Source organism: Triticum dicoccoides, chromosome 7B, assembly GCF_002162155.2.
Source record: "Triticum dicoccoides isolate Atlit2015 ecotype Zavitan chromosome 7B, WEW_v2.0, whole genome shotgun sequence".
Lineage (NCBI taxonomy): Eukaryota > Viridiplantae > Streptophyta > Magnoliopsida > Poales > Poaceae > Triticum > Triticum dicoccoides.
This window is the reverse complement of record NC_041393.1, coordinates 475,136,084-475,160,642: the sequence shown is the minus strand read 5'-3', so window position 1 is coordinate 475,160,642 and position 24,559 is coordinate 475,136,084.

Here is a 24,559-nt window from a genome sequence, read left to right as displayed (position 1 = left end):
TTAGATCCCCAAGGGATTTGAGAGCATTTTAGAGAAGTTGTCCGATCAAGTGATAGATCCACTCCTTCTCCTTCTTTGCACCAAAGGAATTCTTGATTTGAGCAAGTCTTGAGCTTTTCCCCATCATTCTTGTTACTCTTGGAGGTTGGAGACTCCTAGGCGGTAGGAGTCTTTTGGAGAGGAATCGACCTTTGTGATTATTCCCGGAAAAGTTTGTGAGGGTTTGGAGACCACCCCAAGGTCTACCACTAGTAGTTGAGAAACGCCTCCATGGTGTTGTATCAAAGGGAGAATAGGGTGAGCCTTCATGGCGTTGGTGTGCCTTCGTGGTAACATCCACCTCTCTAACGGTGACGTAGCTTCCCTCCAAGGAAGTGAACATCGGCATACATCCTCGTCTCCTGGAGTTGCGGTTATTCCTAACCCTAACTCTCTACTTGTGATTACTTGCCTCTTAGCACTTACTTATATCATATTGTGCTTGCTTACTTACATACTCGTGTTACTTGCTTAGCACTTAGTACTACACTTGCAATTGTTAGGCTCACTTCCATATTCCGCATTATTGCCTAAAATCGCTAAGTAATAATTAAAATTTGTAATTGTACCTATTCACGCCCCCTCTAGGTCCATCTCATCCTTTCAATGGTACTTTCCGATCACTCCCCGTCTGCAGCGGTATTTCGTAGATCCTAAGGAAGCAAAGCTCATGCGCTGGTACGCGGAGAGGAAGAAGCCCGACGATGGAGATGATCCGACACCTCGTAGATGGTAGCTAGTGGAGAGCATTCAACGCTGTATATGGATTTGCTACAGAAGATCCAAGGAACATCGTGCTTGGTGCGAGTACCGATGGCATGAATCCGTTTGGAAACCAGAACACCAACCACAGCACATGGCCCATGTTTGTATGGATGTACAACCTCCCCCCATGGAAGTGCATGAAGACAAAGTACATACACATGAGCATGCTGATTCAAGGGCCGAAACAACCGGGAAATAGTATTAACCTGTATATGGGGCTTCTGCAAGAGGAGCTAGACACGTTATGGAAAACACCGACATGGACATGGGACACCAGCAAAGGAGAATATTTCCATATGAGAGCCGCGCTGTTGACGATGATGCACGACTATCTCGGTTACGGGTACACCTCAGGCCAGGTGTGCCACGGATACTTCAGATGCACGAGGTGCGTGGATGATACAACGTCTCAGCAGCTTACGTCAACGAAAGATGGCGGGTCCGGGAAAATCATGTACATGGGGCATCATAGATGGCTTGAGAAGGATGACCCGTGGAGAAAGCGTGGAGATCTATTCAATGGGTTGGCTGAGCTTCGAGGACCTCCATGTAAGAGGAGCAGCACCGAAATCGACGAGCTGTTGAGAAACTGGGAACAATGCCCTGTGCTGGGAAAGATCAAAAAGGCGCCGGAGCCACTGCTGAAGGTATGGAAAACGAGGTCTGTTTTCTGGGACTTGGAGTACTGGCCCAATCATGACACACCTGATTGCCTTGATCCAATGCATATCACGAAGAATGTCCTCGAGAGCTTGCTTGGCACACTGATGAACATGCTGGAGAAGACCAAGGATAGGACGAAGGCAAGGAAAGACTTGGAAGATTTGAAGATCAGGAAAGATCTCCACCGTAAAAAGTTGATCGAGGAGATGGAGACAAAGAAGGAGGAGGGGGAAAGGGACAGAAAAGTCAACAAGAAGGAGGAGAATTATTGCCCCCTTCTTGCTTCACCTTAAGTGCGAAGGAGATCGATCAATTCATCAAGTGCCTTATGGGAAGCAAAGTCAGTTTCGGTTACTGTGGGAAGATAAGCAGATTTACAGACCCCCAAGAAGAAAAGGTTCAGCGGGATGAAGTCTCATGACTGTCACGTGATGATGATGCAGATACTCCTGGTTGCCATTAGAGGGATAATGGAGAAGCACGTCCGTGACACGCTTACTGGTCTCTACAACTTCTTCGACGTTATATCTCGAAAGTCCATAAGTGTGAAGCAGCTCCGAAGGCTACAGGAAGAGATTGTTGTCATACTATGTGTGCTTGAGATGTACTTCCCGCCAGAGTTCTTTGACGTCATGGTGCATCTGTGTGTCCACATCGTGGATGACATCATCGACCTCGGGCCGACATTCCTTCACAGCATGATGCCGTTCAAGAGGACGAATGGGGTCATCAAAGGATTCGTCCGTAACATGTCCCGTCCGGAAGGAAGCATCATCCAAAGGTATCTGACGCATGAGTGCATCTCCTTTTGCAAGAATTATATAAGCGTCGGAGACCTTGTTGGGGATATAACTATTGAGCATAAACCGCCCAGGAGGGGCTGGGTTATGCTCGTAGTGATTTACCAGTATTGAAGCCCATGAAGACATAGAAGATGGTGATTTATGAAGGAGGCTTAATAAGAAGGCCCAAAGCCCAAAGGCAGGTTAGGGCCCATAGATGTAAACTGCCATAGGTGTGTGACTTGTATTGTAAGATAGGAAAGAGTGGATACCGAGCCGGACATGTTTATGAGCCGGCCGGGATTCTATGAACCGCCGGGCGGCAACCTGTGTATATAAAGGGACGACCCGGCGGCGGTTTAGGGACAAGAAAGAACAACTCGAGAGCCAGGCAAAGCGTATTCGCTCCCTGGTCATCGAAACCCTAGCAATACCACCTCAAACTGGATTAGGCCTTTACCTTCACCGCAAGGGGCTGAACCAGTATAAACTCTTTGTGTCCTTTGTCCCGCTTTAACCTATTCAAGCTAACTACATTGCAATGGCTCCATGTTTAAGTCCTTTCACTAGGACATCTGCCATGACAATTCCACGACAGTTGGCGCCCACCGTGGGGCCAGCGCATGGTGGTTTTGAGTTCTTAAAGGGCAGCTTTGAAGGGATCAAGGGATATGCTGTGGGACGGATGACCAAGATTCGTCACGGCAAGCTCTACATCGACGATGCAGGCTGGGGCCCTGAGGCCGGCTCAACTGAGTACGGGTAACGGGTCCCCTTCGGCGGAATCCACGTCTTCATCGGCAAGATTGGCGAACCGGGCCCTGAGCCGGACATCTGCACCGACATCATCGAGACGGCTCAGTGTGCGAGACCCGCCCGAGTTCAGCCCGCCAAAGCGTGCCTTCATGGGATTCATCCATGGAGCGGAATCTTAGGGTGATCGGTATCTGGTGGTGAGACAGTCGTCTATTCTGAAGGTGAGTCATCCATTGGAGAAACCGAGTCGTTATACCAACTTCAGGACGGCCGGCTTGGGGGTTATTCCGATGGTGACAGTATTCCGGATCCCTACGAGCTGCCGAACCGGGTCACAATCTTCATGGCTGGTACACAGCCAGTGCAGAATTCCTCGACTGCAGCGGTGTTGATTTCCGTGGCAGGAGGCCCTGCGCGCCCGCCGGCTCAAGTCTTGTCCGGTTTACTTGACGCTTTGGCAACACTGCTGATGGCGGAGGTTAACCCGGCAAACCAAGATCAACATAATGCGGAAGTCACAAAGTTGAGAGATCAGATAGCTCAAGCCAAGGAGGACCTGGCAGCTGAGGACGTGAGGATGGTCGTCGTGCGGGCCGAGTTGGATGCTCAGGCGCAATGGATTCAGTTCGAGTCTTACCGGCTCATGCTAGATCAGAACGCTTCAAATGAAGTCATGAGGAGGAGGCATCAGACTCGCCTGACACCGATTTATGAGGCGAGAAATCTCTTTAACACGCCTAGAGCGGGGCCCAGTAACCTGCCAGCGGGAAACTGGGTTGAAGTGCCTGGGACAGGAACGCCGGTTCAGCCACACCAGACGGACCCGCCTTGTCAGAACAATATCCCGCCACAGCACATGCCGACACCGCCGGGTCATTATTCTAACCCTTTGGATAACATGATTGCTGCGGTGTCACGACTAGCGGCTCTCCCAGTTGAAGGCGAGTCTCCGACGGCGGCTGAGACGCGGAGGGCTAGAGAGCTCCTTCAGACGGCATTGGTTCAGCAGCAGGCTTATTCTTGCGGTCGTTAAAGGATTCATTCCACCCCTCGCCCAAGCCGAAGTTACAACAGGCATATTGATGAGCTAGCTATGTCAAGAAGTGGGCAGAACCACAACCCGCCTCATGGACATAACCCGGCGGGCGGTGGTGCTGATGCTCAGAACATGGTGGATCAAGGTAGAGCATGTCGAGAGGCCGAGCTGACGGCACAGTACGCGGCCCGTCAACCTTCTCTGGTTCGTCCGACAACTTCGGTGGAGCCAGGTGTAACCTTTAGGAATTTGGGTGTGCCATGTTTAGTGCCGACTCTACGTAATGAGCGTCTGCCAAAGGATTTCAAGGGTCCTCGCAAGGTGCCTAACTATACAGCCGAATTACCTCCTGAAGCATGGGTCGAGAGTTATGAGATGGCCATGGAGTTGCTAGATGTTAGCGATGATGCATGTGCTAAATATTCCCCCCTGATGTTGGATGGAACGGCCCACACTTGGTTGAAGGGGCTCCTTGCCAATTCCATTAGGTCATGGGCCGAGTTAAAAGCCCGGTTTATCCAGAATTTCAAAGATACATGCAAGCAGCCTATGTCAATTGTGGATCTGGATGCCTATGTCCAAGAAGAGGGTAAGTCAACAACCCATTGGGTGCGCCGGGTCTCGACTGTCTTACATTCATCGGATCGCATCAATGTCGGTTCAGCTGTCATAATGTTGGAGAAGAATTGTCGTTTTATGCCTCTTAAGCAGAAGTTAGGACGGCTCAAGCGCCACTGCAATGACATGGCGGAGCTGATGGCGGCTCTGGTTAAATACACTGACTCTGATAGTACCAAGGACCCCGAGTCTGATGATGAAAAGCGGGGAAAGGGAAAGAAGAGCAGCAGCACCAGAGGGCAGCAGCATAATCCGGTGAATCAGGGAGGCAATGGTAAGCGTAAAGCTGATAATAGTTTGGACTTTGTGGGTAACACCAATGCATAGAATAATGGCCAGCGTCATAAAGGTAAACCGCCCCCACGGACCGGAGGATCAGGTTTTAATCTTGAGCAGATGCTAAATCAACTCTGCCCTAGGCATGGGACGCGAGAAAGACTGTCTAGCCACCTCTGGAAGGATTGCTTCACTATGAAGGAGTACAAAAAATTCAATCTTTTTCAAGACAATCATGGGCCGGGTGGTGGCTCAGGATCTGGCTCCCACGGACCGGGTTACGGCGACGGCGGTTCTAGTTTTGGATTCCAGGGTAATCAAGGCAATCAAGGCAATCAGGGTGGTTACCATCAACAGTCAGGTCAGGGGAATCAACAGCAGCAGTCTGGGTATCAGAGTAACCCAAAGTAGTTGAATAGTGGGCAGTACCACGTCTTCACCACAAGTTTGTGCAAACGGGATCAGAAGCTTCATAAGAGGGCGGTGAACACTGTTGAACCAGCGGTTCCCCGTTACCTGCGCTGGTCTGAGCAACCCATTGTGTGGAGTCAAGAAGATCACCCGTCCCGGGTTGATAATCCGGGTCACCTGGCTTTGGTAGTGGCACCTCAGGTCGGAGGATATAAGTTCACTAAGGTACTCATGGATGGAGGTAGCAGCATTTGTATCCTTTATTACGAAACTTTTCGTCGCATGGGGTTGACTGATAAGAATCTTAAACCGTCGAACACTGTCTTTCACAGTGTGGTACCTGGTAAGTCAGCATACCCGGTTGGTAAGATAGCTCTGGAAGTTGCTCTTGGAGATGATCATGACTCCGGATCAAAGACATTGGCCTTTGAAGTGGTGAAAATCAAGAGCCCTTATCATGCTCTGTTTGGACGGCTGGCTTATGCTAAGTTCATGGCGAGGCCTTGTTATGTTTATCTGCAGCTCAAGATGCCGGTTTACGAGGGAACCATCACAGTGCATGGAATCCGGAAGATAGCTCTGGAGTGCGAGGAAGGTGACGCTGCTTATGCTGAGTCTGTCTGTGCAACAGAGAAATTGAAGTTTTATAAGGACAATGTTGACCCGGCGGACATGACATCTTTGTAAAAGCCAACTATGGAGCATGACCCGGCTTTGAAGTTTAAATCGGCGGATGATACCAACATGGTTGATTTCGTTCTTGGTGATTCATCCAAGCAATTCAGTATGAGTGCTGATCTGAATCCGAAATAGGAAAGCGCGCTCATCGAGTTCATCCGTGAGAACCGGGACATCTTTGCATGGAAACCTTCTGACATGCCAGGTGTACTGAGGGAACTCGTTGAGCACACTCTCAATATTGATCCCAAGTTTAAACCGGTTAAGCAATTTCTTTGTCGTTTCAGTGAAGAAAGGTGTAAGGCCATTGGTGAGGAGGTAGCCCGGCTCTTGGTGGCTCGGTTTATTTATTGTTGAGGTTTTTCATCCTGAATGGTTAGCTAACACGGTGCTGGTACTTAAGAAGAACGACACTTGGCGTATGTGTGTGGACTACACGGATCTAAACAAGGCTTGTCCGGCTGATCCTTTTGCTCTCCCTCGTATTGATCAGATTATTGATGCTACGGCGGGTTGTGAGCGTTTGAGTTTTTTGGATGCTTATTCTAGTTATCATCAGATCAAGATGGCAGTTAAGGACCAGGAGAAGGCAGCTTTCATAACTCCCTTTGGAGCCTTCTGCTATGTGTCTATGCCTTTTGGGCTCAAGAGTGCCCACGCAACTTACCAGTGATGTGTGCAGAATTGTCTTCATAATCCGATTGGGTGCAATGTTCATGCTTATGTGGATGATATTGTGGTGAAATCCAGAAAGAAGGAGCATTGATAGACGATTTGAAGGAAACCTTTGATAATATTCGGGTTTATAAGATGATGCTTAACCCGGCCAAGTGTGTTTTTGGGGTGCCGGCAGGCAAGCTCTTGGGCTTTCTGGTGTCTAACAGGGACAATGAAGCTAATCCGGAGAAGATCAAAGCCATTACTTCTCTGGCTAAACTGGCATGTGTCAATGATGTTCAACGTCTGGCGGGTCGTATTGTAGCGCTAAGCCGGTTCATAAGCCGGTTGGGAGAGAAGGCTATCCCTCTGTATCAGATGATGAAAAAGACAGATAATTTTATTTGGAGTGATGCCGCTAATGCAGCGTTCAAGGACTTGAAGAAGCAGTTAGCTGAGCCACCTGTTCTGACTGCTCCTATTGATAAGGAGCCATTGTTGTTGTATGTGGCTGCCAATGCCCGGGCTGTCAGCGTGGCTATTGTGGTGGAGTGGAAGGAAGCACGCAAGGAATATCCGGTTCAAAGGCCGGTTTACTACATCAGCGAGGTGCTTATTGAGTCCAAGCAGAGATATCTGCACTGGCAGAAATATCGGGTGTTCATGGCCAGTCGAAAGCTTAAGCAATATTTTTTGGGTCATCCCATCACTGTGGTTAGTTCTACTCCTTTAGGGGATATTACTCAGAACAGAGAAGCCACATGTCGGATAGCCAAGTGGGCCATTGAGCTTGGTCCTCATGGTCTAAAATATATGCCTCGCACGGCCATCAAGTCTCAGGCACTGGTGCATTTTATCAATGACTGGACAGAGCTGCAGATGCCTAAGGAAAAGCCAGATAACACGTATTGGACTATTCCCTTTGATGGGTCCAGGCAATTGGAGGGCTCGGGGGCTGGAGTTGTGCTCGCTTCCCCTCGAGGTGATAATTTTTGTTATGTTCTCCGTTTGATGTTCCCTTGCACTAACAATGCAGCTGAATATGAGGCCTTGCTCCACGGTCTTCGGGTGGCTAAGGAGATGGACTTAAGCCGGGTAAGGTGCTTTGGTAACTCAGATTTGGTGGCTCAACAAGTCTCTGGTACTTGGGATTCTAAGGATCCACTCATGGCGGCTTATTGGCGAGAGGTGGACGTTATTGTTGGTCACTTCAAGGGTTATCAAGTTGAGCATGTTGATCGGAGGAAAAATGAAGCGGCTGATGCCTTAAGCTGGTTGGGTTCTCAACGTAAACCGATGCCGTCTAATGTCTTTCTTGACATTTTGCATAACCCGACGGTCAAGTTACCTACAGAAGAGGATTTGGTTATTCCTGACCCGGAAGCTCAGTTGGTGGCAGCTCTTCATGTAATTCCTGATTGGACAGTTCCATATTTGGCTTATATGACCAGGTGCGAGTTACCTGAGGATGAAACTTTGGCCAGGCAAATAACCCGGCGGTCTAAGTCAATGACTATTGTCAATGGGAGCTACATCATCACAGTGTCACAGGAGCGTTTCAACGTTGTGCTTCACCTGAAGAAGGCTGTGAGATTCTGGGCGAGATTCATGAAGGAGATCGTGGCCACCATGCTGGCTCTAAGTCTCTTGTGGCCAAGGCTTTTCGTCATGGATTTTATTGGCTGACGTCTCATGCTGATGCTAAGGATCTGGTCAGTAAATGTGACGGATGTCAGAAATTTTCACGACGAGCCCATGTGCCGGCTCAAGAATTGAGGATGATTCCAATTACTTGGTCATTTGCAGTTTGGGGGATTGATATGGTGGACCTTTTAAGAGGTCCAAGGATAAGAAGACCCACCTCTTGGTGGCGGTTGATAAATTCACTTAGTGGGAAGAGGCAGAGCCGGTCAGTAAGTGTGATGCAGCAATGGCGGTTCAATTCATGAAGAAGGTGATCTTCCGTTTTGGCTTTCCACATAGCATTATAACAAACAATGGCACTAATCTCTCCAAGGGTGCTATGAAAGAATTTTGTCAACGTGAGCATATCCGGCTTGATGTATCATCAGTGGCTCACCCACAATCTAATGGTCAAGTTGAGAGGCCAATCAAGAGATCCCGAGAGGCATCAAGCCCCGGCTTATGGTTCCCTTACAGAGGATGCCGGGTTGTTGGGTGGAGGAGTTACCTTCCGTGTTATGGAGCATTAATACCACCCCCAATAGATCTACGGGTTACATGCCTTTCTTCATGGTTTACGGAGTAGAGGCAGTTCTCCCTAGTGACATCTGTCATGACTCACCTCGCGTGGCAGCTTATGTTGAAGCTGACAATGAAAAGGCACGTCAGGAAGCACTTGACTTGTTGGATGAGGAGCGTGACATCGCAGCGGCTCGTTTGGCGATTTACCAGCAAGATCTACGCCGTTACCACAGCCGCCGGGTTAAAACCAGAACTTTCCAAGAAGGCGATCTGGTGCTCTGGCTTATCCAGGATCAGACCGATATGCACAAGTTATCCCCACCTTGGGAAGGACCCTTTGTGGTCAGCAGGAATCTGAACAACGTGTCATACTACCTTATCGATGTTCGAGACCACAAGGACTCACGCACGTCGGAGTAAGAGACCCGCCAGCCGTGGAATATTGCTCATCTTCGGCCTTACTACACTTGAGCCACTAGCTCTTCTGATGTACATATTTTTCACAATGTATATATTATGATCAATATAATAAACCGGCATCCCTGCTAAAGCAGGGCCTTTGTCATTTTTTTCTTTTTCAATAACGAGTCTTTGATCATTTGGGGGCTTCCGGTTTATGGACTGAAGTTATGATTACCCTTTGATCTGGCTTAAAATCCATGTTTAAAATAAACTTGGGGGCTTGCTACCCAGGTTAAACGGGACCAAAGAGAGTCCGTTGCAAAAGCACAACTCAAACATAGGTGCCCCTTGAGCACAGCTAAAAAATATTTCTTGGGGTCTCTTTGTTCTAAAGAACAAGAGTTTTTATGACCCTTGTAATAGGCTTAAAAGCCAGGCTTTGAAGCCAGGTGTATTCACCTAAAACCCCGGGTTATCCTGCCTTTTTAAGTCTACCACTCCGCCCAGGTAATCCTGGAATGACCCACCGTACTTTTGACAAGTCAATCTTATACAAACCCTGAACTTGTCAAAGTTAAAACGACGATTGGTTGTGTGAGGTCCGGCTTATAAGGTTTGTATAAAGGTTTAACTCAGTGGTTGTGCGGCCCGTGAAAGCACTTGAGTTTTAGGCCTGGCCGCCTATGAAAGCCTTGATTTTTTGTTGTTTGATTTGAACATTTTTTGAGGTTTTTTCTCGTGTGACATAGTACTGCATGGTTAAAAAACCAATGAGGGCTATGATGCCTTATGGTTTATACATGAAACTACCCGGTGTTTATTAACCCGGCCTGGCTTTTGACTATAAGTCGCTAGTATGAGATAAGATAATATCCAGTGTTTATTAACCCGGCCTGGCTTTCGACTATAAGTCGCCAGTATGAGATAAGGTAATATCCGGTGTTTATTAACCTGGTCTGGCTTTGTTCATAAGCCGGCAATAAATGATAATTACCAGTGCTCAAATTTTGGGTTATCACCCTTATTACACTAGCTTGGTAAACCAACAGTGTGATCAAATATCACAGGTATGATATATTTTAAATTATATATGCTTATTCTTAGATCCAGCCTTGGTTATAAACTACGTTAGTTTCCCATGGTTTTATATTGGGCATTATAACCCATCTAGCAGTAAACCGCCAGGACACTTTTAATCTGTTGTATGCAGGAAAAGATTCAAAATTGCTAATGTCATAAGCATACGTGGCATATCTTAGCATGGCGGATTAGTAGTGTCATGCAAAGCAAATATGCACGATGGCATAGCAGACTAGCCTATTACAAGGCATTTGGTGCCCAAAAGAATAATGTTTTTAACAACTCTTGCAGAAAGCAGATGCTAAACCGTCCATCGGTTTGTGAATCTTGGCATGGCTGACTTGAAGATTGCGGATCATCCAGCGCCGGTTCATCTTCCTCTTCTCTACCTAGTGGCTGGAAGTCAATGGTTGTCCAATCGATCCCAGTTAAGGCTTTGAATACAGCTTCATCACTTATAAGTGTGGAAGGATCAACATCAGGGGCATAGGTATGCTTACGGATTGAAGGAATGAGATTTGGAGCATCATAAGTTGGTGCTTTAATTCTCTTGTTGTTGGCATCATAAATCGACTGATAATGTGAAAGATCTATCTCTTCGGCAAATTTGCTAGCCAATGGGCGCATTTCCCTCGTCAGGGCTCCGAGGTCATCAGTATTAAAGTCTGACCCATCCTCCTTTATGCTCGGGTAGCTGTTTCCAAAATGGGCCAGATCAAGATCAGATATCCATGCTTTGGCCCAACTTAGTGCAGTAAGAGAACCCGCCCTGGCAGCTGATTTCTTTAGTTCTTCAAACCGGGCAGGCATCATCGCCAGCCTTTCCAACGTCTCCTTATGGGAAGCTGTGCAGATAACCCGTTGTACGCCAGTATATAACTGCTCAATAAGTTTATAGGCGGCTTTCGGTTTTTGCCGCATATCTGAGCCAAGATGAGCAATGCGAGGTCCTGCATCATCAAAAACATCTGTAAACCGGCAGTTTATTAGATAATACATGTTTAAAGCTTATGAAGAAGCTATTTATCAAAAACAGCAGCAGTCATGGCATTTATTTGCTGTTTCAAACCAGTTAGCTCCTCTGCTACCGGATTAAGGGCCGCTTCAACATCCTCAGCCCTCTTCAGCAGAGTTGAATTTTCTGTATCCCAACCTGCCCGCTCATTTTTGAAGCTTTCCTTCAGGTTTTCCGTTGCTACTAAGGCACTGATCAGTTCATCCTTGGCCTTGGAAGTCTCTGCTTGTTGTGATTTAATATTTTCTTGAAGGTCGGCGATTTGGGATTCCTTCTTGATAAGCTCAGCCTGCAAGAGACGGGCAATTTATGAGACGACAGTGCATATTCAAAGTCCCAAGCACATAACAAGTAATATACTTGGCACTTGGGGGCTAATGTCTATTGCTTCATAACAAGTAAAAAAAATTACAAGTCCCAAGCTCAATACAAGTATTATTCTTGGCACTTGGGGGCTAATGCATATTTGCTCCAGTTACAACTATGGATTTTCTTCCACTATCAGCTCGGTGGTCAACCGGTTTACAAAGGTCCTAAACAAGAATTTTGAGCCTTATAGCATAATTAGTCCCAGCTTAACTTATTTGTTAAGTCGGCCCTTGGGGGCTACACAAGCAAAGTTGAAGAGTTGTTATTCTACAAGTCCCAATTCATCTTGACAGTATAAACCAGCCCTTGGGGGCTACTGGAGTTGATCTATATGGTTCTTGGAAGTTTACAGAACATTCTATCTTTTATGTCCAATAAACATGGCTGCTAAGGTAAGAATATTTATGCAGAGTTAACAGCATTTACCTCATATCGCTCCTTCATCATATTCAGTAAACCGGCTTCATAGTCACGGCTTGTGTACAAAATGGTTTAAAAACCCAGAATGAATATCTTGGGCGCTGAGGTGGGCATAACTTTCCAAGTCTGCTTTCCACTTGCCTTTGTCAACAACAGAAAATTCTTCCTTGGCACTATGTTTTGACAGAGCAGTGGGGTTGCCTAGGGCTGTATAACTAACACCAGTGACTATAACATCATCAGTCTTGTCATCAGCAACTTTAGTTGGGCTTGGTGGTTTATCAGCATTATTCATCGGGTCAACTCCCATAGGCTCAGCAAAGACTGCATGATCTTAGGGTGGTGGATCGTCAGGAGTAACTTCAGCATTTCGATTAAAAGGTTTTGGGGTTTTTTCCGGTTTGGATGGATTGGACTCATCAACCGTTTTCTTCAGTTTGGCCTTCTTGCTGGGTCTGGCCTGGGCCCTGAAAATGAAACACAGATAACAGGTTAGTATAATGGTTAAACATAAGACATACGGAGTCAAAACAATATGTTTACCCAGGAATAGTTTTGAGGGTTGGAACTTGTGTTCCTGTTGACTCGCTAGAGGAGGAATGAGAAGTCCCCTGATAGTTTGAATCAGACGGATTAAGAGGTTGTTGAAAATAACCCGCCTTGGGGTAAAGTATGTCAGAAATATGTAAGACCTCTGGACGGTGTTTGCGAAGTGGATTGTTCGGTAAACCGGAAGAGGTGATCACATTGCCGCTATGCCAAGTCGTGCGGCGAGCTTCACGTTGTTGTTTCTTCAAAAGAAAGTTTGGATCCAAGTGAGCTAGAGGGTGAGAAAATCTTACTTCCCGGCTTGCTTGACGGGTTTTTGGAGTTGGCAGAGGTTCTGAGCCAGAGGAAAGAATAATTACCTCTGCGTCACCAGCATGACTAGCCTGTGCGTCATCCTGATAATAGTCATTGTCAATGAGATGTATGAAAAAGGAGCCAAGTGAATCAATTTCCACCTCTAACTCATGATTATCATCATCATTGTCAATGTTTAACTCGGTGGACTCGGTGGTTTTCTTTTTGGCGGGCTTCTTGTTGACCTTGGTCTTGGTACGAGGTGTTTTGGCTGGTTTATCCTATGGCTTCTTCTTCCAGAATGGATCATCACCCTGTTAAAGACTGAAAAGATCATAAGGCGAGATTAAGAATATGGATTAAAGCAGGAGTTGGGCAATTATTACAGCTGGTGGTTTATTTTAAGCACAGAAAGGACTAAGCCTTGTTTTGCTATAGTTGTCCACCGGTTCATTTAGCATTTTCTTGACGGATTCAGTAATTTCAGCATCAGTCAGCTGAGTATCAGTGTGGCATTGAGGGTCTTTCACGTCCCCTGTGTATTCACACATTAAACTGGGGCGACCGCTTAAAGGCAAAATACTCCAAGATACCCAGCAACGGACAAAATCAATGTTTGTTAAACCGTTTGCCACAAAGGCTCTGAGCTTTGAAAGCTGTGGTGCATACTTGGCCCGTTCCTTTGCATTGAGTCTTTGGGGGAGTGGATGTGTACTGGTAAGCCAGTGAGCACAGTAACCCGACAGAGGATTCTTGCCAGCTGGAGATGTATCTTGGCAATAGAACCAAGTTTGATTCCAATCTTTGGGGTGGCTATGATGATTAGCGTGAGGGAAGCTGGCATCTTTTCTTTTCTGAACTGAAACCCCGCCGAGTTCAGTATTGGGCCCGTCTGTAAATTCGGTACGGTGGTTTAAATAGTAGAAATCTCTGAACAGTTCGACCGTGGGCTCTTCTTGCAGGTAAGCTTCACAGAACACTTGAAAATTGCAAATATTGGACACGGAGTTAGGTCCAATATCTTGAGGGTGAAGTTGGAGGAAATGAAGCACATCACAGAAATTTTTTGATCTGGGAGGGCTAAACCCTCGACTCAGATGATCAACAAAAACGATCACTTCCCCATCCTTGGGCTCAGGAGGATTTTCTGGACCAAGGGCTCTCTAGTGGATGTCTTCCTTTTTCGCTAAAGCGCCGGTTGCAACACACCCGTTCAGCTCTTCTTCTGTAACCCGAGATTGAACCTAGTTACAGGAATAAAAGGACTTGACCATTTATTCGATAACCTGAAAGAAGATTTGTGCCAGTTTAAGGTTCATGGTTAATCCGCTAAAGGTTAAGAGGCAGAAAGTGTTGAAGCATGCATAAGTGTTAAACCGAAGATTGGCATTATCAAAGTTACAAAGATGAGCACTTGGCGGTTTAAGAGGGGACTAATGGTACCTGGTGGGTTATTATTTTCTGAGTTAAACCCCCTACACAGATATTGAAAGTATGGATCTGAAGTTGGAGAATGACTAAGTGATGAAAAACAGGTTTCACAGATTGTTATTACAATTTTGGATCTACCGCGTCTCTAAAATTGAAAATATATTCAGACCTAAATACAGGCACTTGAATAGTTTATAAAGGTACAGATTGGATTTTTCTACCTAAAAAGAGATGCTCTGATGAGGAAAGAGGGACTATGGCTATTGCCGCACAGGACAAATATCAAGTTTGAATCAAAAATTCATGCTGCAGCGAAGAACAAGTGAAGAACAGTGTTGAACCTCCATGAGCTCGTACGAACCCTAATGAGATCTATGGAGGGGGAAGGAGGAAGAACTTACCGAGGCTGCTGGAGCGGCGGAGGCGCGCGAGCCAGATCTGGACTAATCAGGTTGATGCGACGGCCAATGGTGATGCAGAGGAGAGGATCGATGGCGGCGGCTGAGCTCAAGAGTAACAAGTCACGAGGAAGACGATGAAGACGAGGAGGCTGAAGGGGGGAAGTGAAAAGGACCCCTGGCCCTATTTATATGGCAAATGGATAAGTAGCATGCACGGGAATCGAGGAGCTCCAAATTGGATATGGGACAAGGCTGACGCCTCAATTTTTGGTGGTTCATTAAAAAAGAGACGCATATATGATTTTGGATTTGTATAAAATTAATGAGAGGTGACGTGATGGCGGGTTATCATGATCTCGGAAGATGATGTCACGGCAGGTTACAAGTTTTCACGAAGATAATGAAGAAGGAATTTTCCTAAGTGTTGAGGTTTGACATGAACAAGTTCAAATCAACCTGGGGCCTAATGTTGGGGATATAACTATTGAGTATAAACCGCCCAGGAGGGGCCGGGTTATGCTCATAGTGATTTAGCAATATTGAAGCCCATGAAGACATAGAAGATGGTGATTTACGAAGGAGACTTGATAAGAAGGCCCAAAGCCCAAAGGCAGGTTAGGGCCCATAGATGTAAACCGCCATAGGTGTGTGACTTGTATTGTAAGATAGGAAAGAGTGGATACCGAGCTGGACACGTTGATGAGCCGGTCGGGATTCTGTGAACCGTCATGCGTCAACATGTGTATCTAAAGGGACGACCTGGCGGCGGTTTAGGGACAAGAAAGAACAACTCGAGAGCCACGCAAAGCGTATTCGCTCCCTGGTCATCGAAACCCTAGCAATACCACCACAAACTGGATTAGGCCTTTACCTTCACCGCAAGGGGCCGAACCAGTATAAACTCCTTGTGTCCTTTGTCCCGCTTTAACCCCTTTAAGCTAACTACGTTGCAATGGCTCCATGTTTAAGTCCTTTCACTAGGACATCTACCGTGACAATTCCACGACAGACCCTGTTGTTGGTTTGCCCACCAAGAAGCGCGATGGGAAGCTCGAAGGAGATAGTCACAACAACGGCCGGAGAGAATTGCACGTGGACTACTCGGATAGACAAAATGACTTTGACATGGCTAACTTAGTAGTGCTACAACACCTAGATGTGGTAGATGATTATGTGGCACAACACAAAGAAACCATCGCTAAGAAGTACCATGATAAGGGGATGCTCAAGACGGACGACGAAGTTACTGTAGAGCAAAACGCCACTTTCTTGTGCTGGTTTAAACAATAATTTCTTGAAAATCCCCCGGAACAGGGCAGTTCGGACGGATTGCTCATACACGCATTAGCACATGGCCCCATGCCCAAGCTCGCAACCTATCAGTCCTACGATATCAATGGGTACACGTTCTACACGGAGGTCAAAGACATGGACAGTGATTACCAGAACTCTGGGGTGACAATTCAATGCGTGACTAACGCCAACGGCACAACTGAGAGATTCTACGGAAGGGTCGAAGAGATCTGGGAGCTTGACTATGCTGGATTGCACGATGCGACGATGTTCCGTGTCAGATGGGCCAAGGACGTCGTAAGAGAAAACAAGTATTTCACCACCATGTCTATACCCGACGCGAAGAGAACTCCTGTGAACATTAACATCATCGCCAAAAATGAGCCATGGGTACACGCTAAGCACGTGACACAATGCTTCTTCATAACCGACCTGGACAATCCCAGTCGTGTTGTCGTGAGGAGATCCAAAAGGAGCATCGTCAGAATGGATGGAGTAGCCAACGAGGAAGACTATGACCAATACGGCAACCCGGTGAGGACGTATGGTCCAAGGAGGACGCCGAACGTGAAAGTCACGGAATCCCAGACCCCTTGGCGGAGTTCATTGACCCGTTGGAGCATGACTGGATCAGGGCCCGGTACAAGTGGGACAAAGTCAAAAAGATCTTTTACACGGACCTGATACATCCATTCTGCATCATGCTTTTATATCGATACTTATTGCATTATGGACTGTTATTACACATTATGTCACAATACTTATGCCTTTTCTCTCTTATTTCACAAGGTTTACACGAAGAGGGAGAATGTCGGCAGCTGGAATTCTGGGCTGGAAAAGGAGCAAATATTAGAGACCTATTCTGCACAACTCCAAAAGTCCTAAAGCTCCACGAAAGTTCTTTTTGGAATTAATAAAAAATACTGGGTGAAGAAAGTACCGAGGGGGGCCACCCACCATCCACGAGGGTGGGGGCGCGCCCTAGCCCCCTGGGCGCGCCCCCTGCCTCGTGGGCCCCCTGTCAGGCCTCCGGTGCCCATCTTTGGCCATATGGTGTCTTTCACCCTGGAAAAAAATCAGAAGGAAGCTTTGGGGACGAAACACCTCCGCCACGAGGCGGAACCTTGGCAGAACCAATCTAGGGCTCCGGCAGAGCTATTCTGCCGAGGAAACATCCCTCCGGGAGGGGCAAATCATCACCATCGTCATCACCATCGATCCTCTCATCGGGAGGGGGTCAATCTCCATCAACATCTTCACCAGCACCATCTCCTCTCAAACCCTAGTTAATCTCTTGTATCCGATCTTTGTCTCAAAACCTCAGATTGGTACCTGTGGGTTGCTAGTAGTGTTGATTACTCCTTGTAGTTGATGCTAGTTGATTTATTCGGTGGAAGATCATATGTTCAGATCCTTAATGCATATTAATACCCCTCTGATTATGAACATAATATGATTTGTGAGTAGTTACGTTTGTTCCTGAGGACATGGGAGAAATCTTGCTATTAGTAGTCATGTGAATTTGGTATTCGTTCGATATTTTGATGAGATGTATGTTGTCTCTCATCTAGTGGTGTTATGTGAACATCGACTACATGACACTTCACCATTGTTTGGGCCTAGAGGAAGGCATTGGGAAGTAATAAGTTGATGATGGGTTGCTAGAGTGATAGAAGCTTAAACCCTAGTTTATGTGTTGCTTCGTAAGGGGCTGATTTGGATCCATATGTCTCATGCTATGGTTAGGTTTACCTTAATACTTCTTTTGTAGTTGCGGATACTTGCAATAGATGTTAATCATAAGTGGGATGCTTGTCCAAGGAAGGACAGCAACCAAGCACCGGTCCACCCACATACCAAATTATCAAAGTAACGAACATGAATCATATGAGTGTGATGAAAACTAGCTTGACGATAATTCCCATGTGTCCAGGCTTGTCCTTTGCTACAAAAAGGATCGGGCCACCTTGCTGCACCTTATTTATTTTTATTGCTTGTTACCCATTACGAATTATCTTATCACAAAACTATCTGTTACCGATAATTTCAGTGCTTGCAGAGAAAACCTTAGTGAAAACCGCTTGTCATTTCCTTCTGCTCCTCGTTGGGTTCGACACTCTTACTTATCGAAAGGACTATGATAGATCCCCTACACTTGTGGGTCATCAAGACTCTTTTCTGGCGCTGTTCCCGGGGAGTGAAGCGCCTTTGGTAAGTGGAATTTGGTAAGGAAAAATTTATATAGTGTGCTAAAATTTACTGTCACCCGTTACTATGGAAAGTAACCTCTGAGGGGCTTGTTCGGGGTATCTTCACCCAGACCAGTAGAGCAAAGAGTTGCTCCTCAACCTACTGAACCTACTGAAAATGTTTACTTTGAAATTCCTTCGGGTATGATAGAGAAACTGCTAGCTAATCATTTCATAGGTGATGGAACATTGCATCCCAATTTGCACTTAATCTATGTGGATGAAGTTTGTGGATTATTTAAGCTTGCAGGTATGCCCGAGGATGTTATCAAGAAGAAGGTCTTCCCTTTATATTTCAAGGGAGAGGCATTGACATGTTATGGGCTATGTGATGATATGGGATCATGGAACTACAAGCGATTGAAATTGGAATTTCATCAGAAGTTTTATCCTATGCATCTTGTTCATCGTGATCGTAATTATATATAAAAATTTTGGCCTCACGAAGGAGAAAGCATTGCTCCAGCTTGGGGGAGGCTTAAGTCAATGTTATATTCATGCCCCAATCATGATCTCTCAAGAGAAATTATTATTCAAAATTTTATGCTCGGCTTTCTGACGACAATTGCTCCATGCTTGATACTTCTTGTACTGGTTCTTTTATGATGAAGACTATTGAATTCATATGGGATTTATTGGAAAGAATTAAACGAAACTCTGAAAATTGGGATCTTGACGAAGGTAAAGTCAGGTATAACACCTAAGTTTGATTGTGTTAAATCTTTTATGGATACCAATGTTTTTCGTGAATTTAGCACTAAATATGGACTTGACTCTGAGATAGTAGCTTCTTTCTATGAATCATTTGCTACTCATGTTGACCTCCCTAAGGAGAAGTGGTTTAAATATCATCCTCGGATTGAAGTAAAAGTAGTTGAACCTATCAAAGTTGAAGAAAAACTATCACTTATAATGATCCTATTGTTCCGACTACTTATATCGAGAAACCACCTTTCCCTGTCAGAATAAAGGATCATGCTAAAGCTTCCACTGTGGTCATCAAAAGTAATATTAAGACACCCAAAACCCCTGAGCAAATTAAAGTTGACCCTAGTATTGCTATGGTTAAAGATCTCTTGGTTGATAATATTGATGGACATGTTATTTACTTATGTGATGAAGCTGCTAGAATTGCTTGACCCGATAATAAAAATAAACATAGACTTGTCGTAGGCATGCCTGTTATTTTTGTTAAAATAGGAGATCATTGTTGTCATGGCATGTGTGATATGGGTGCTAGTGAAAGTGCAATACCTCATTCCTTATACAAAGAAATTATGCATGATATTGCACCTGCTGAGATAGAAGAAATTTATGTTACAATTAAGCTTGCCAATAGAGATACTATTTCACCATTTGGGATTGTTAGAGATGTTGAAGTCTTGTGTGGGAAAGTTAAATATCCTGCTAATTTTCTTGTTCTTGGCTCCCCACAAGATGACTTTTGTCCCATTATATTTGGTAGACCCTTCTTGAATACTGTTAATGCTAGGATAGATTGCGAAAAGGATGTTGTTACTATTGGGTTAGGGGATATGTCTCATGAGTTTAATTTTGCTAAATTTCATAGACAACCCCATGATAAAGAATTTCCTAGTAAATATGAAATTATTGGTCTTGCTTCTATTGTCGTGCCTCCTGACGATCCTTTAGAACAATATTTGCTAGATCATGAGAATGATATATTTATGAATGAAAGAAGGGAAATAGATGAAGTATTCTTTAAACAGGGACCTATTTTGAAACACAACTTGCCTGTTGAAATTCTAGGGGATCCTCCTCCACCCAAGGGTGATCCCGTGTTTGAGCTTAAACCATTACCTGATACTCTTAAATATGCTTATCTTGATGAGAAAAAGATATATCCTGTTATATTAGTGCTAACCTTTCAGAGCATGAAGAAAAGAAATTATTGAAAACTCTGAAGAGGCACCATGCTGCTATTGGATATACTCTTGATGATCTTAAGGGCATTAGTCCCACTCTATGCCAACACAAAATAAAACTGGAGAAAGATGCTAAACCGGTTGTTGATCACCAACGGCGGTTAAATCCTAAGATGAAGGTAGTGGTAAGGAAAGAAATACTAAAGCTTCTTGAGTTAGGTATAATTTATCCTGTTGTTGATAGTCAGTGGGTAAGCCCTGTCCATTGTGTCCCTAAGAAGGGAGGCATTGCTGTTGTTCCTAATGATAAAGATGAATTGATCCCACAAAGAATTGTTACAGGTTATAGGATGGTAATTGATTTCCGCAAACTAAATAAAGCCACTAAAAAGGATCATTACCCTTTACCTTTTATTGATAAAATGCTAGAAAGATTATCCAAACATACACATTTTTGCTTTCTAGATGGATATTCTGGTTTCTCCCAAATACCTGTGTCAAAAGAGGATCAAGAAAAGACCACTTTTACTTTCCTTTTCAGTACTTTTGCTTATAGATGTATGCCTTTTGGTTTATGTAATGCACCTGCTACCTTTCAAAGATGCATGATGGTTATATTCTCTGACTTTTGTGAAAAGATTGCTGAGGTTTTCATGGATTATTTCTCCGTTTATGGATCCTCTTTTGATGATTGCTTAAGAAACCTTGAACGAGTTCTGCAGAGATGTGAAGAAACTAATCTTGTCTTGAATTGGGAGAAGTGCCACTTTATGGTTAATGAAGGTATTGTCTTGGGGCATAAAATTTCTGAAAGAGGTATTGAAGTTGATAAAGCTAAAGTCGATGCTATTGAAAAGATGCCGTGTCCCAAGGACATCAAAGGTATAAGAAGTTTCCTTGGTCATGCCGGTTTTTATAGGAGGTTCACTAAGGACATCTCAAAAATTTCTAGGCCTCTCACTAATCTCTTACAAAAAGATATTCCTTTTGTCTTTGATGATGATTGTGTAGAAGAATTTGAAATACTGAAGAAAGCCTTGATTTCTGCACCTATTGTTCAGCCACCAGATTGGAATTTACCCTTCGAAATTATGTGTGATGCTAGTGATTATGTTGTAGGTACTATTCTAGGACAAGGAGTTGATAAGAAATTAAATGTTATCCAATATGCTAGTAAAACTCTAGACAGTGCCTAGAGAAATTATGCTACTACGAAAAAAGAATTTTTAGCAGTTGTATTTGCTTGTGATAAGTTCAGACCTTATATTGTTGATTCCAAAGTAACTGTTCACACTGATCATGCTGCTATTAAATATCTTATGGAAAAGAAAGATGCTAAACCTAGACTTATTAGATGGGTTCTCCTACTACAAGAATTTGATTTGCATATTATTGATAGAAAGGGAGCTGAGAACCCCATTGCAGATAACTTGTCTAGGTTAGAGAATGTTCTTGATGACCCACTACCTATTGATGATAGCTTTCCTGATGAACAATTAGCTATCATAAATGCTTCTCGTACTGCTCCATGGTATGCTGACTATGCTAATTACATTGTTGCTAAATTTATACCACCTAGTTTCACATACCAGCAAAAGAAAAAGGTTTTCTATGATTTAAGACATTACTTTTGGGATGACTCACACCTTATAAAGAAGGGGTAGATGGTGTTATTAGACGTTGTGTACCTAAGCATGAACAGGAACAGTTCCTACACAAGTGTCACTCCGAGGCTTATGGAGGACACCATGCTGGGGATAGAACTGCACATAAGGTATTGCAATCCAGTTTCTATTGGCCTACTCTCTTCAAAGATGCATGTAAGTTTGTCTTGTCTTGTGATGAATGTCAAAGAATTGGTAATATTAGTAGACGTCAAGAAATGCCTATGAATTATTCACTTGTTATTGAACCATTTGATGTTTGGGACTTTGATTATATGGGGACATTTCCTTCCTCTAATGGGTACACACATATTTTAGTTGTTGTTGATTACGTTACTAAGTGGGTAGAAGCTATTCCAACTAGTAGTACTGAGCATAACACCTCTATTAAGATGCTTAAAGAAGTTATTTTTCCCAGGTTTGGAGTCCCTAGATACTTAATGACTGATGGTCGTTCACACTTTATTCATGGTGCTTTTCGTAAAATACTTGCTAAGTATGATGTTAATCATAGAATTGCATCTCCATACCACCCACAGTCTAGTGGTCAAGTAGAATTGAGTAATAGAGAGCTTAAACTAATCTTGCAAAAGACTATTAATAGATCTAGAAAGAATTGGTCCAAAAAACATGATGATGCATTATGGGCTTACAGAATTGCATATAAAAATCCAATGGGTATGTCTCCGTATAAAATGGTTTATGGAAAAGCATGTCACTTACCTCTCGAACTACAATATAAGGCATATTGTGCCATTAAAGAGCTCAATTATGATTTCAAACTTGCCGGTGAAAAGAGGCTATTTGACATTAGCTCACTTGATGAATGGAGAACTCAAGCCTATGAGAATGCCAAACTATTTAAAGAAAAAGTTAAAAGATGGCATGACAAAAGGATACAAAAGCGTGAGTTTAATGTAGGTGATTATGTTTTGTTATACAACTCTCGTTTAAGATTTTTTGCAGGAAAACTTCTCTCTAAATGGGAAGGCCCTTACGTTATCGAAGAGGTCTATCGTTCCGGTGCCATAAAAATCAACAACTTCGAAGGCACAAATCCGAAGGTGGTGAACGGTCAAAGAATTAAACAATATATCTTGGGTAATCCCATAAATGTTGAAACTAATGTTATTGAAACTGTAACCCCGTAGGAATACATAAGGGACACTTTCCAGAACGTTTCAGACTCCGGAAAGGGATAGGTATGTGGTACGGTAAGTAAACCGACTCCAGAACAGTCCTAATAGCAATGTTTCTCAGTTTTGGAGTCTTTAAGAAAATAGGAAAATAAAAAGTAGTCCAGGAAGGACACTAGGCGTCCACGAGGGTGGAGGGCGCGCCCTACTCCCCGGGTGTGCCCCCCTGCCTCGTGGGCACCTCGTGTGCTCTCCGGACTCTGTTTTCTTGCACGATACTCCATTTGGTCGGTAAAAATTCATTATATAATCTCCCGAAGGTTTTGACCATCGTACCACGACGAAATCCTTTGTTTCCGTTTTTTAGTTGTTCCTGCTGCAGATTAGAGTAAGATGTCTTCTCAAGAGTCAGTCGGGGAGAGTCGGGTATCTCATCCGACACCAGGTCCAGGAGAAAACAGCGACGCCTATCACTTTGGGCCATCAACGGAGGAGGAGATGGAGGCCGACTTGAAGAGGATAGATGCCATGGAGGAAGATCAAGAAGTTACCTCTCGTCTCCAAACCAGATTCACGATGGAGGAACTTCAGAGCTCAGCGATTGCAAACTCGGTTATCCCTCCCAATGCTAGATTCCTTTCTTATGAAAATATGAAAAGGAGTGTTACTTGTTCTCCCGTAGCTATGCAACATCCATGGGTGAAAGGAGCTTTAACCGTCATGGGTAAGCTCAAGCAACAAGTCAATAAGCTCGAGGAAGAGAATCGTATCCTCAGGGGCATCATCGCCAAGAATATCACATCACCACCTCCGAAGAAAGAGATATAAATACATGGGAATGGGCACTCCTCCTTGGCATCTGCCAAGCTTGGGGGAGATGCCCCGGTATCGTATCACCATCACACTCCTATCTTTACCGTTTTTCTTAGTTCGATCCTTTTGGTAATATCTTGATCTAGTAGAATAAAGTTTTAGTATGATTTAGTTTTGAATTTTGCATTATGATCCTTCTATGTAATCGAGTCCGTGAGCAATAAAGATTAGTGTTGAGTCAAGGGCTTGATTATCTCGCTATGATCGTGAGGGAATAAAAGAAAAAGAAAGAATAAAAAGAAATAAAGACATCATATGGATCTTATGGAGAGTAATGACCTCACATATAAAGAGTATGTTAAATAAAAGTTGTTGAGAGTTGACAAACATAGTTTTGGTCATCGTTGTAATTAATAGAACGTAATAAAGAAAGAGAGGTTCTCACATATAAATATACTATCATGGACATCTTTTATGATTGTGAGCACTCATTAAAATATGACATGCTAAAGAGATGATGTTGGACAAGGAAGACAACGTAATGGGTTATGTTTTCTTATATCTGAAATAAAGTATATTGTCATGGATCATCCAACATGTTGAGCTTGCCTTTCCCTCTCATGCTAGCCAAATTCTTCGCACCAAGTAGAGATACTACTTGTGCTTCCAAA